At 42.7% G+C, this 10,953-nt stretch overlaps 1 non-coding gene and 2 pseudogenes across 1 annotated transcript; all 3 read right to left on the reverse strand.

The window, feature by feature from the left end:
* Nucleotides 1-1,832: 1,832 nt before the first annotated feature.
* On the reverse strand, nucleotides 1,833-5,157 carry LOC149516099 (25S ribosomal RNA). Its single transcript, XR_016346721.1, has one exon. It is a non-coding gene; the product is annotated as a 25S ribosomal RNA (ribosomal RNA).
* A 233-nt stretch (nucleotides 5,158-5,390) lies between these two features.
* On the reverse strand, nucleotides 5,391-5,546 carry LOC149516100 (5.8S ribosomal RNA; annotated as a pseudogene).
* A 284-nt stretch (nucleotides 5,547-5,830) lies between these two features.
* On the reverse strand, nucleotides 5,831-7,624 carry LOC149516101 (18S ribosomal RNA; annotated as a pseudogene).
* Between the last annotated feature and the right edge of the window lie 3,329 nt (nucleotides 7,625-10,953).

Consider the following 10,953-nt stretch of genomic DNA (forward strand, 5'->3'; position numbering starts at 1 on the left):
ATAGTGTTCATCATCAGTAGAATTGAACCAAGCCTAGGTGCGGGTGCTGGTGAGCACTTATATGAATTTACAAGCCATAAAGATTGCATTAAGGCAAAAATATGAAGATGTACCTAAACCTACCCACTACCTGTCATGGTGCGATAACTGCATGGCTCAAGCCTAATATACCATGCTAGTGTATGCCCTAGCATGTGTCGAAGGTGTTTAAGGGAGCTACCCACACAAAGGGCTAGCATGTGCCGAGACCAAGGGCCAATATGTCATGATAGTGGTCAAGGCATGTACTTGTGTCATAATCTACAAACTAGACCACGCTTAAGGGTTCTAGTAAGATAGGTTCCAACAGCTAGAAGACTAGGCCTTGAGGCCTATTTGAGGCCCTGGTCATAGGGAACTCTTGAAATAGTGGTATGGCTAGTGATTAGGACTCAAGAGGCTCAGGCATGGTGTTTATGTTTAGCAAAATTGAGCGAAGCCCAGGTGCAGGTGCTAGTGAGCTTTTATATGAATTTACAAGCCGTAAAAATGGCATTGGCATGGTAAAAATAAGAAGATGTGCCTAAACCCACCCACTACATAGTCATGGTGTGCATTGTACATAGCCCGAGCTTAGTATACCCACACATGGTACGTAGCCTAGATGTGCTAGTGATGTTAGAGGGAACTACCTGCACAAAGGGCCAACATATGCCAATGGTGGTCGAAGCATGTGCCAAGATCAAGGCCAACATGTCTCAATGGTGGTCGAGGCATGTGTATGTGTCACAATCTACAAGCTAGTCCATGCTTAGAGGTTCTTGTAGGACAAGGTTCGACAACTGGAAAGACCAAGCCTTGAGGCCTGCTCAAGGTTGAGTTGTAGGGAACTAGCCTAAAACAATGGGATAGGTAGTGATCAATACTCCAAATTCTCAGGCATGGTGTTCAAGTTTGACAAAATTAAGCCAAGCCCAAGTATGGGCACTGGTGAGCAATGCATGAGGGCACAATTGGATTGAGGTACAAGCACTAATGATCGAGGCATAGGTGCATGGACAGACCTAGGTGTGGGCATGCCTAAACATAGTTATGGTTTAGGTTAAATTTGTGGGCTTCTAGAAGGCTCAGTACTATAGGACAATGTCTGATAGGCTAGAATATGCTGAGCACCTGAGTTTTATAGGCTAACTTAGGCAAATGAAGTTAATTCCTTATCCAGGCCACACAAAGTTTGGGATTAGACCAGAGTCCACACATGCACTGAGCATCATTTGGTGCTAATGGCAATAGAGGGGCAGACAAGTGCCTTGGGTAGGAGGGTAATGGTACACATGCCACACCAAGTGTCAATATCTACCAAGGATGTGTCTAAGGTAAAAACCCATATAAAGTGCCAACATCTGCAAAGAGGTGTCCAAGGCAATAACCCATGCCAAGGGCTTATTTACATAAATGATGGTCGAGGCACATACCTACACCAAGTGTTGGCATCTAGTGATAGTGTCTGAGGCATCATTATGCCTGTACCATAAGGCTAACATCTGCTGATGGTGTCTGAGGCAACAACAGGCTAGCATCTAGCGATGGTGTTCGAGGCAACAACCCATTTACACCAGGGGCCAGCATGTGAGGGCAGGAGTTTGAGGTAAGTGCCTACATCGAGGGTGAGCTCAACCCTATAATGAATACTAAGGGCATTCGATTGTCATTTACTTGGATCTTGAGGGATAGATGTCATCACCCGGGTGAATCGATTGCAACAAAGAACACCATTCATCCCTAACCCCAGAGGGGTGCAGTGTAAAAAAAATGAAGTGAGCGGGGCTTTGGTGGGTATGGAGAGAAGAGGGATGAATCAAAGTGATAAGGGCTGAATCTCAGTGGATCAAGGCAACAAGGCCACTTTGCCACTCACAATACCTCATTGTGTATTTAAGTCATCTACAAATAATTCTACCTACCACTTGGTGGGAATTAAGGTCAAAAGAGGCATGCGCTACTTGTCTGCTGTCGGGGTTGCACCTACGGCACGTGCCCTTATGGGCCATGGGCCCCTATTGCAAGTTAACAATTGGATGGCATGCATGTACATTGCTTCTAACTTGAATTCTAACTTAGAGGTGTTTATTCATAATCTAGCATGTAGTAGCTTCGTGCCCATGGCTTTTCAACCAAGTGCAATTATCAATTGTGCGAATTAATTGTTCCTCTTGTACTAGGTTGAATTATTATTGCGATGCTGCCATTAGTCGAGTAAAACTAACCTGTCTCATGACAGTCTAAACCTAGCTAACGTTCCCTATTGGTAGGTGAACAATCCAACATTTGGTGATTCTACTTCTTAATTATAGGAAGAGATGACATTGAAGGATCAAAAAGCAACATCACTATGAAAGCTTAGCTACCATAAGCCAGTTATTTTTGTTATAGCTTTTTTGAACCCTTTAGCTTCAAATTCCAAAGGTTTAAAAGATTAATAGGCCATGCTTTCATGGTTTGTATTCATACTGGAAATCAAATTCAAACGAGCTTTTACCCTTCTGTTACACATGAGATTTCTATTTTCGTTAAGCTCATCTTAGGACACCTATGTTATCTTTTAATAGATGTGCCACCCCAGCCAAACCCCCTACCTGACAATGTCTTTCACTTGGATTGACCAACCGAGGCTAGCCTTGGGTCTGAAAGAAGGGGTCATGCCTTACCTCTGATTCATGGAATAAGTAAAATAATGTTAAAAGTAGTGGCATTTCAATTTTGCCTAAGCTCCCACTTATCCTACACCTCTCAAGTCATTTCACAAATTCATACTAGAGTCAAGCTCAATAAGGTCTTATTTCCATGCTGATTCTGCCAAGCCTATTCTTTTGGCTATGCTTTTGTTGGATAGTAGACAGAGATAGTGGGAATCTTGTTAATCCATTCATGCAAGTCACTAATTAGATGACAAGGCATATGGCTACCTTAAGAGAGTCATAGTTACTCTTGCCATTTACCTGTGCTCGGTTGTATTTCCTCACTTTGACATTCAGAGCATTGGGTAGAAATCACATTGTGTAAGCATCCGTAGGGATCATCGTATTGCTTTATTTTAATTAAACTGTTAGATTTCCCTTGTTTATACCAGTTTTAAACTGACTGTTTGTTGCCTGGGGAAGGCCCTCGAGGGAGCCATTCCTAGTCCATCCCTTGGTTGGCACGTAGTGACTTACTTTTACCATGGGAATAGCTCGAGTAGTGCAAAAATAGTTGATGGGTTTAAGACTGGGACCCCTTTGCCCAACCCTCATAGCCAATCCTTTTCCCTAGGTTATGGATCCATTTTACCAACTTCCCCTGTCTACATTATTCCATGGAGCAGAGGCTATTCACCTTGGAGACCTGATGAGGTCATGAGTATGCTTGGCACTTGGTCTTTTGGATTTTTAAGAGCCATTGGGGGCATACTAAACACCACGTGACATGTAGTGCTTTTCTAGTTGTTGGACCCTACCTCTGATTGAGCTATTTCTAGGGTAGGCAAGCCATTAAAGAGAAAAGACAACTCTTTCCAATGCCCTTAATGACATCTTCGGATGCTCTAACATTGTCGTCAATCATCGCATCCTAGTTTAGGAATTTTACCCTAATTCCCTTTCTAAGCTTGCTCTATGTCCAAGTGTCGTTCACAGGGAATATTTCCCCTTTTTGGCCTTCAAAGTTCTCATTTGAATATTTGCTACTACCACCAAGGTTTGTTTTGATGGCTGCTCTACCTAGGCTCATACCATGGGTTTTGCAGTGATTACCATGCCTTCCTACTCATCGAGGCCTGGCTTTTGCCCTGATGATAGGGTATAGGTCATTCACTTAAGTGCCATCCATTTTTGGGCCTAGTTGATTCTATAGGTGAGTTATTACACATCGCTTAGCAAATTTTGACTTCCATGAACACCATCCTGCTGTCTTAATCGACCAATAAGCTTTGTGGGTTCTAGGTTAGCACATAGTTGGGCACTGTAACCTGGCTTTTGGTTCATCCCACATCACTAGTTTTGCTTACCAAAAATGGCCCACTTGGAGTTCTTGATTTCATGGCACAGTTTAATGAAGTAGCCATGCCATCCTACCTATTTAAAGTTTGAGAATAAGTCAAGGGTGTTGCACCCCTAATGCCTCTAATCATTTTCTTTACTTGATAGAACTTGCTAAGGGCTCTAGCTATCTTGAGGGAAACTTCAGAGAGAACTAGCTACTAGATGGTTCGATTAGTCTTTTGTCCTTATACATAAGTCAGATGAATGATTTGCACGTTAGTATTGCTGCTAGCCTCCACGAGAGTTTCCTTTGGCTTTACCCCACTTAGGGATAGTTCACCAACTTTCAGGTCCCGACGACCATGCTCACACTCGAAGCCTTATTAGAAAATCAAGGTTGGTCAGTAGTTCACCTGTGAGAGATCCCACTAATCAACTTCTTTATGCCTTATGGGTTTTTCAGCCCATTGACTTGCACACATGTTAGACTCTTTGGTTCAGGTTTCAAGATGGGTTGATGGGGAGACCACAGATTGATGCTAAGAGCAATACGATGCTGGGGCACACTAAGATGGCATTTGCTGCATTCCATGATCATGGCGATGACATTTCTACAAGCATATCAAAAGCCCAATCATGGGCCACTGTCGTGACCCACATAGGTCTATGCCCCAAGTTGATCGGTGGACCAACTCTCACCATTCCACATCTGATTGGGGTACATCATTGGCCCCTATCCATTTTTCTCCCTACAATTTCAAGCACTCTTTAATGTTTTTTTGAATGTGCTTTTCATTTTTCCCTTATGGTACTTGTTGGCTATCAATCTCTTGCTCGTATTTAGCCTTAGATGGAATTTACCACTTGATTGGGGCTATATTTTGAAACAAGTTGATTTGCAGATAGTGCCTTATGGTTTGATAAGGTCCAAGCACAATGGGGCTCTCACCCTCTCTGGTGACTTTTTCCATGGGACTTAGGCCTAGTCTACCATTGAGGATGCTTCTTTAGATTACAATTCAGATGCTAGAGGTGCCTGATTCTTAAGTCGGGCTCTTCTCGATTCGCTTGCCATTACTAGGAGAATCCACGTAAGTTTTTTTCCTTTGCTTATTGGTATGTTTAAACTTAACAGGTAATCCCACCTGCTCTGGGGTCACAATACGAACGTCAACCAAGTGATACGAAGGGTCTGATAGGGTTTGGATGAACAATGATCGTGTGTCACTAGATACGAGGCATGCTAGGAGCTTTACCACTAACGATCATGGTGCTATCATTGCTGGGAACTTGATTTTGAGCCAACCATGACTGACGAGATCATGAGAGGCCATCTTGCACTTCACTCACCCAAAGCCTAATAGGTGGGGGGTTGCAAAGGCTGACGATGCATGACATCTAAGTAGGTAGGGCCCCACCCTAATGGCTTAAGGCATAACTTGCATTCAATGGCTCAATGGTTCATAGGATTCTACAATTCACACCAAGTAATGCTTTTTGCTACATTCTTCATTGATGCGAGAGATGAGATATCCATTGCCAAGAGTTGTTTTGGTTTTTCATGACAAAAAGAGTCACAATGCCGCCCACACACACACTGTGAATGGAATGGCAACGATGTATACATTCTTTTTCATTTTGATCCTTTGGCATGATTAGTGACTGTCATTTAGCTATGGGCAATGATGCCAATCATTTCACCCACCTAAGAGGTAGAACAAAGTGACTATCACACCTACCCAGGGTCGAAAGGGGCTCAATGCATAAAGGCACCCTCACCCCCTTGGTGTTTCATTAACATGTTTACGGGTCATTCATTGAGTGGGTTTTGACAATGATCCTTCTACAGGTTCACCTATGGAAACCTTGTTACAACTTCTCTTTCCTCTAAATGATAAGGTTCAGTGGACTTCTCATGACATCGTGAGTAGTGAACCATCCATATTGCCATGATCCAAATACTTCACTAGACCATTCAATCGATAGGAGCAATGATAATGTGTATAAAGGGCAGGCATGTAGTCAACATGAGCTATGACTCGTGCTTACTAGGAATTCCTCATTGAAACCAACAATTGTAATGATCTATCCCTATCACAATGAAATTTCAAAAATTACTCGGGCTTGTTAGCTAAGGCTACAGACTCATTGAATACATCAGTGTAGTGCACGTGTGACCCAGAATATCTAAGGGCATCACAGACCTGTTATTACTTTAAACTTCTTTGGCCTAAGCAGCCATAGTCCCTATAAAAAGCTAGCCATAAAAGATCACATCCACATAGCTAGTTAGCATGCTAAGTTCTCATTTGTTAAAGTAATTAACTAAACAAATCGCTTCACTAACTAAGAAAAGCCATGCACCATCACCTATAGAATCAACAAAAAGCTTTCAGTTTGTCAATCCTTACTATGTCTGGACCTAGTAAGTTTCCCTGTGTTGAGTCAAATTAAGCTATAGGCTCTACTCCTGGTGGTGCCCTTCCATCAATTCCTTTAAGTTTTAGCCTTGTAACCATACTCCCTTTGGAACCCAAAGACTTTGATTTCTCATAAGGTGTTGGCAGAGTCCTAAAAGTAACATCCGTCGATCCCTGGTCAGCATCATTTATGGTTGAAACTAGGATGGTATCTGATCATCTTCAAGCCCACAACTTTCATTCTTGATTAATGAAAACATCCTTGGCAAATGCTTTAATAGTTGTTTGTCTTTCATGAATCGAAGAATTTCACCTCTAACTATGAAATACGAATACCCCTGACTGTCCCTATTAATCATTACTCTGATCCTGAAGGCCAACACAATAGGACCAAAATCCTATGATGTTATCCCATGCTAATGTATACAGGTATAGGCTTGCTTTGAGCACTTTAATTTTCTCAAAGTAACAGCATCAGAGGAATGATCTGGCTAGTTAAGGCTAGGAGTTTATTGTTAGTAGTAGGGATGAGTAGACTAGTGCTCACCATGAGATAGATTGGATGACCCAACCCTAGTTCCAACTAATAGCTTTTTAACTACAACAACTTAAATATATACTATTGGAGCTAGAATTATCACGGCTATTGTCACCAGACTTGCCTTCCAATGGATCCTTGTTAAAAGATTTAGAGTGTACTCAGTCCAATTGTAAGACTCATAAAGCCAAGATTGTCACTACCTCTCTGTGTTAGGATTGGGTAATTTGTGCATCAACTGCCTTCCTTAGATGTGGTAGCCATTTCTCAAGCTCCCTTTCTAGAATCAAACCCTAATTCTACATCACCTATAACCACCATAGTAGGCCACTATCTTACCATCAAAAGTTGATAAGGTAGAAATTTGAATGATACATCACTGGCACAAAGGCCATGCAATCTATCAAGTTATCATGAATCATTAGAGCAATGGGCAAAACCCTCATCAACCTTTTACCTAATAAATGCATCATTTCCAGAAGTTGGGGCTTGTTGTATGTATTAGATCTAGAATTACTACAATTATTCGAGTAGTAGATACCATGAAACAAACTATAAATGATTTAATGAGCCATTCATAGTTTCACAATCTGAATTAGTTCATACTTACACATGCATGGCTTAATCTTTGAGACAAGCATATGACTACTAGCAAGATCAACCAAGTAACATTCCTTCAAGACATTGGCATCGCATGGGCCTTAATGTACCAATTGAGCAGAAAAGAGAGCCAACAGGGATCACAAGGGTGAAGCACGTGAAATGCATGGCATTAAACAAACAAGGGTTAAGAGCTTACACCTACAAAATGTTCTACATCTAAGAGCATGATCTAACACCGATGAGCCAATATGGCCACGAAAGTTTGGGTGGCACACTTGGAACATAGGGCATGATTAAGGTCGACTCGTAGCCCCTAAGGACATAAGACGGATAAGGGATGGCAAGACGTTCATTTCCATCAATTTAGGTTTGAAATATAGGATCCCAATTGCACCTCTGGGGTACGATGACCAAAGAGGGTAGATTGAAAAGGATGACAGGTTGATAGTTCGATGCATCGAGCATGGAGTTTGCCAACACACGTAACCATAGCACCACTCATATGCCTATTGCATACAAGTGGCAGCATCCATGCATACCGATCTACAATGCACTTAATCGATTACTTGATGAGCAAGTGGAGGAAACGATGCACAAGGCCATGACACAATGGCTTGACAAGGGAAAAACATAGGCAAGGGCCATGAGACTGCCCCTACCATCCAATAGGCAACAAAGCATGACACCATCAATGCTTGGTTTGGCCAAGACCACGCATGCAAACTCAACTGTCACCACCCTAAGGGGACATTGCTTGATATAGAGACTTGCTCCTAAGGTCATAGGCAGTATCAGCTGCGTGCATGGGCTTGGCTAGGCCAAGGCATTTTTGTCATCAATGAGAAGGGACCATGAGACTACCAAATACCTGAAAGCTTGGCCAAGCCAAGCCCACAACCACAATTTCTGCTTGCATCATCCTATGGAGCTATTGCCCAATTTAAGGAATTGGCCTGGGGTTTAGGGCAGCATTAGTCATAGGCATGGGCTTGAGGTTAGCACAGCTAAGCTACTTTTTTACATGCTGCCAACCAATCGAGGCCATAAGCACCTATGAGTCATTGGAGGAACCAGTCATTGAATAAAATGCCAGAAGGCATGCATGACCTAGATTTTGCTCTAGGGATGTTCCTATGGATATATGCAATGATAAGCCTATCATGCTAGCATTATAGATTTTATAGATATGCTAGTAGTAGACATTAAAGTGTTTGAAATAGGGACATTCTTTTCAAACAACCATATCCCACATCGAGGGTCCACTGGTACAGATGGTGGTTAAGATATATACCCATACCAAGGCCTAACATACGGTGATGGTGTTCAAGGCAACTGCCCTTACCAAAGGCCATCTTCTAGTGATGTTATTGAGGCATATGCCTACACTAGGTCCAGATTATGTCGATGCTAATTGAGGTATATGGCTACACCAAGAGCTAGGATGTGCCAACGGTGGTTCAGGTAAGTGCCCGTATTAAAGGCCAATATGTGCAGATGGTGGTCTTGCATATGTTGATGGTAGTCGAGGCAAGTGCCCATACCAAGGGCTTGCTTAGGTTGATGGTGGTTAAGGTAAGTGCCCATACTAAATGCCAGCTTGTGCCGATAATGGTTAAGGCATGTGCTTGTATCATGACCAGTGTTCTAAAGGGGAGTAGACAAGGTACTCCAATCCCACATCAGACATAAAAAAGGGGTCACTGGGGCATAAAAGTGTTCATACCACCTCTTCCTTACGAAACACCTTTTGTAAGATAACACTATATGGCCAAGGGGGCCAGGGTGAACAATACCTCATAAGGGTGTAAACTATGATAGGTAGATTGATCTAGGATGTTGGATGGTTGCATGCTCGAGTCTTGGAGTTACGCTGGCCTAAAGGTTGAGTCTCGGCTCATGACACCTGCACCATGCATAGTGTCACACCAAATGCTTTAAGAAAGAGTAGACAGGGTACTCTAATCCGACATCGAACATAAAAAGAGGGTCACTAGGGTAAAAAAGGGTTCACCCCTCCTCTTCCTTGTGAGGCATCTTTCGTAGGACAAAATTGTGATGCCAAGGGGGCCAAAACAGAAAATACCTCACAAAGGTGTGAACCATGGCCATTAGGTTGATCCAAAACACTAGATGAGTACATGCTTGGGTCTTAGAGCTGTATGAGCATAGAGCTTGAGTCTCAACCCATGACAAGTGGTATCAGAGCAGGCCCTAAACCATTCAACCCATGCCAAGCACCTTAAAGGAGGTAGGTAGTGTGGCTAGCCCTTGTAACGAGGGCATCACGAGGTTAGGTGGGAGAAAATGTCATGCCAAGGGCTCCAAAAAAAAGTAATAGGGTACTTCAATCCCACATTAGACATGAAAAGGAGGTCACTAGGTTATAAAAGGGTTCACACTACCTCTTCCTTTTAAGGTGCCTTTTATAGGACAAAATCATGAGGCTAAGGGGGGCAAAGTAGATAATACCTCATAAGGGTGTGAACCGTGATCGTTAAGTCGATTTGGGACACCAAATGAGTGCATGCCCGGGTCCTAGAGCTACATAAGCCTAGAGCTTCAGTTTGTGACACTAGCACGAGCTGTTGTTGGTTAAGGCCTTAGCCAAAGTTCAATTCTGGGCCATGGTGTACATGCTAGGTTCGAGCATGTATTGGTGCCACTTTTGTTTGCTTGGGGCACCATCACCGAAGAAATAGACCAGTGACATTGGGGGTACCAGTGATTGGGGGTCAGGGGCCTAGAGGTGTGTGCACATTATGTGCAATAGGTGCTAGTCCTTGGCCCTTATATTGGCCCTTTATCCCTAAGGAACCTTGGTAACTCAAACCCTCTTAAAGAGCATAAGAGCTTTTATAGGTTAACAGCTAGTAGCCATTTAAGTGTTTGAAATGGGGATGCTTTTTTCAAGTGGCCACAAAATCTTCAACACTTTATTTACGTATACCAAATTGGGGCCAAAACTCCTACTAAAAAAATTTAAAAGAATAATCTCGAATCGTAAAAAATTTTGAAAATCATGAAAAATAAAAAATGAACCATCTTGCCATAAAACTTCACATGAAAGCTTACGATGCCATTATATGAATTTACAAGCTATAAAAATGGCATTGGCATGGAAAAAATATGATGATGTGCCTAAACCCTCATGCTACCTAGTTGTGGTGCACATAATGCATGGCCTGGGCTCAGGATACCTACATATGGTGTGTGGCCTAGCATGTGCTGATGGTGTTTAAGGGAACTGCCCACATAAAAAGCCAGCATGTGTCGATGGTGGTTGAACCATGTGTCGAGACCAAGGGCCAACATGTCCTGATGGTGGTCGAGACATGTGCATATGTCATGGATCGCAAGCTAGTCCCAGCCTAGTGGTTCTAGCAAGATAGGATCT

The sequence above is a fragment of the Durio zibethinus genome, chromosome 11 (genome assembly GCF_047325235.1).
Source record: "Durio zibethinus cultivar Kanyao isolate XHJ-2024 chromosome 11, ASM4732523v1, whole genome shotgun sequence".
Lineage (NCBI taxonomy): Eukaryota > Viridiplantae > Streptophyta > Magnoliopsida > Malvales > Malvaceae > Durio > Durio zibethinus.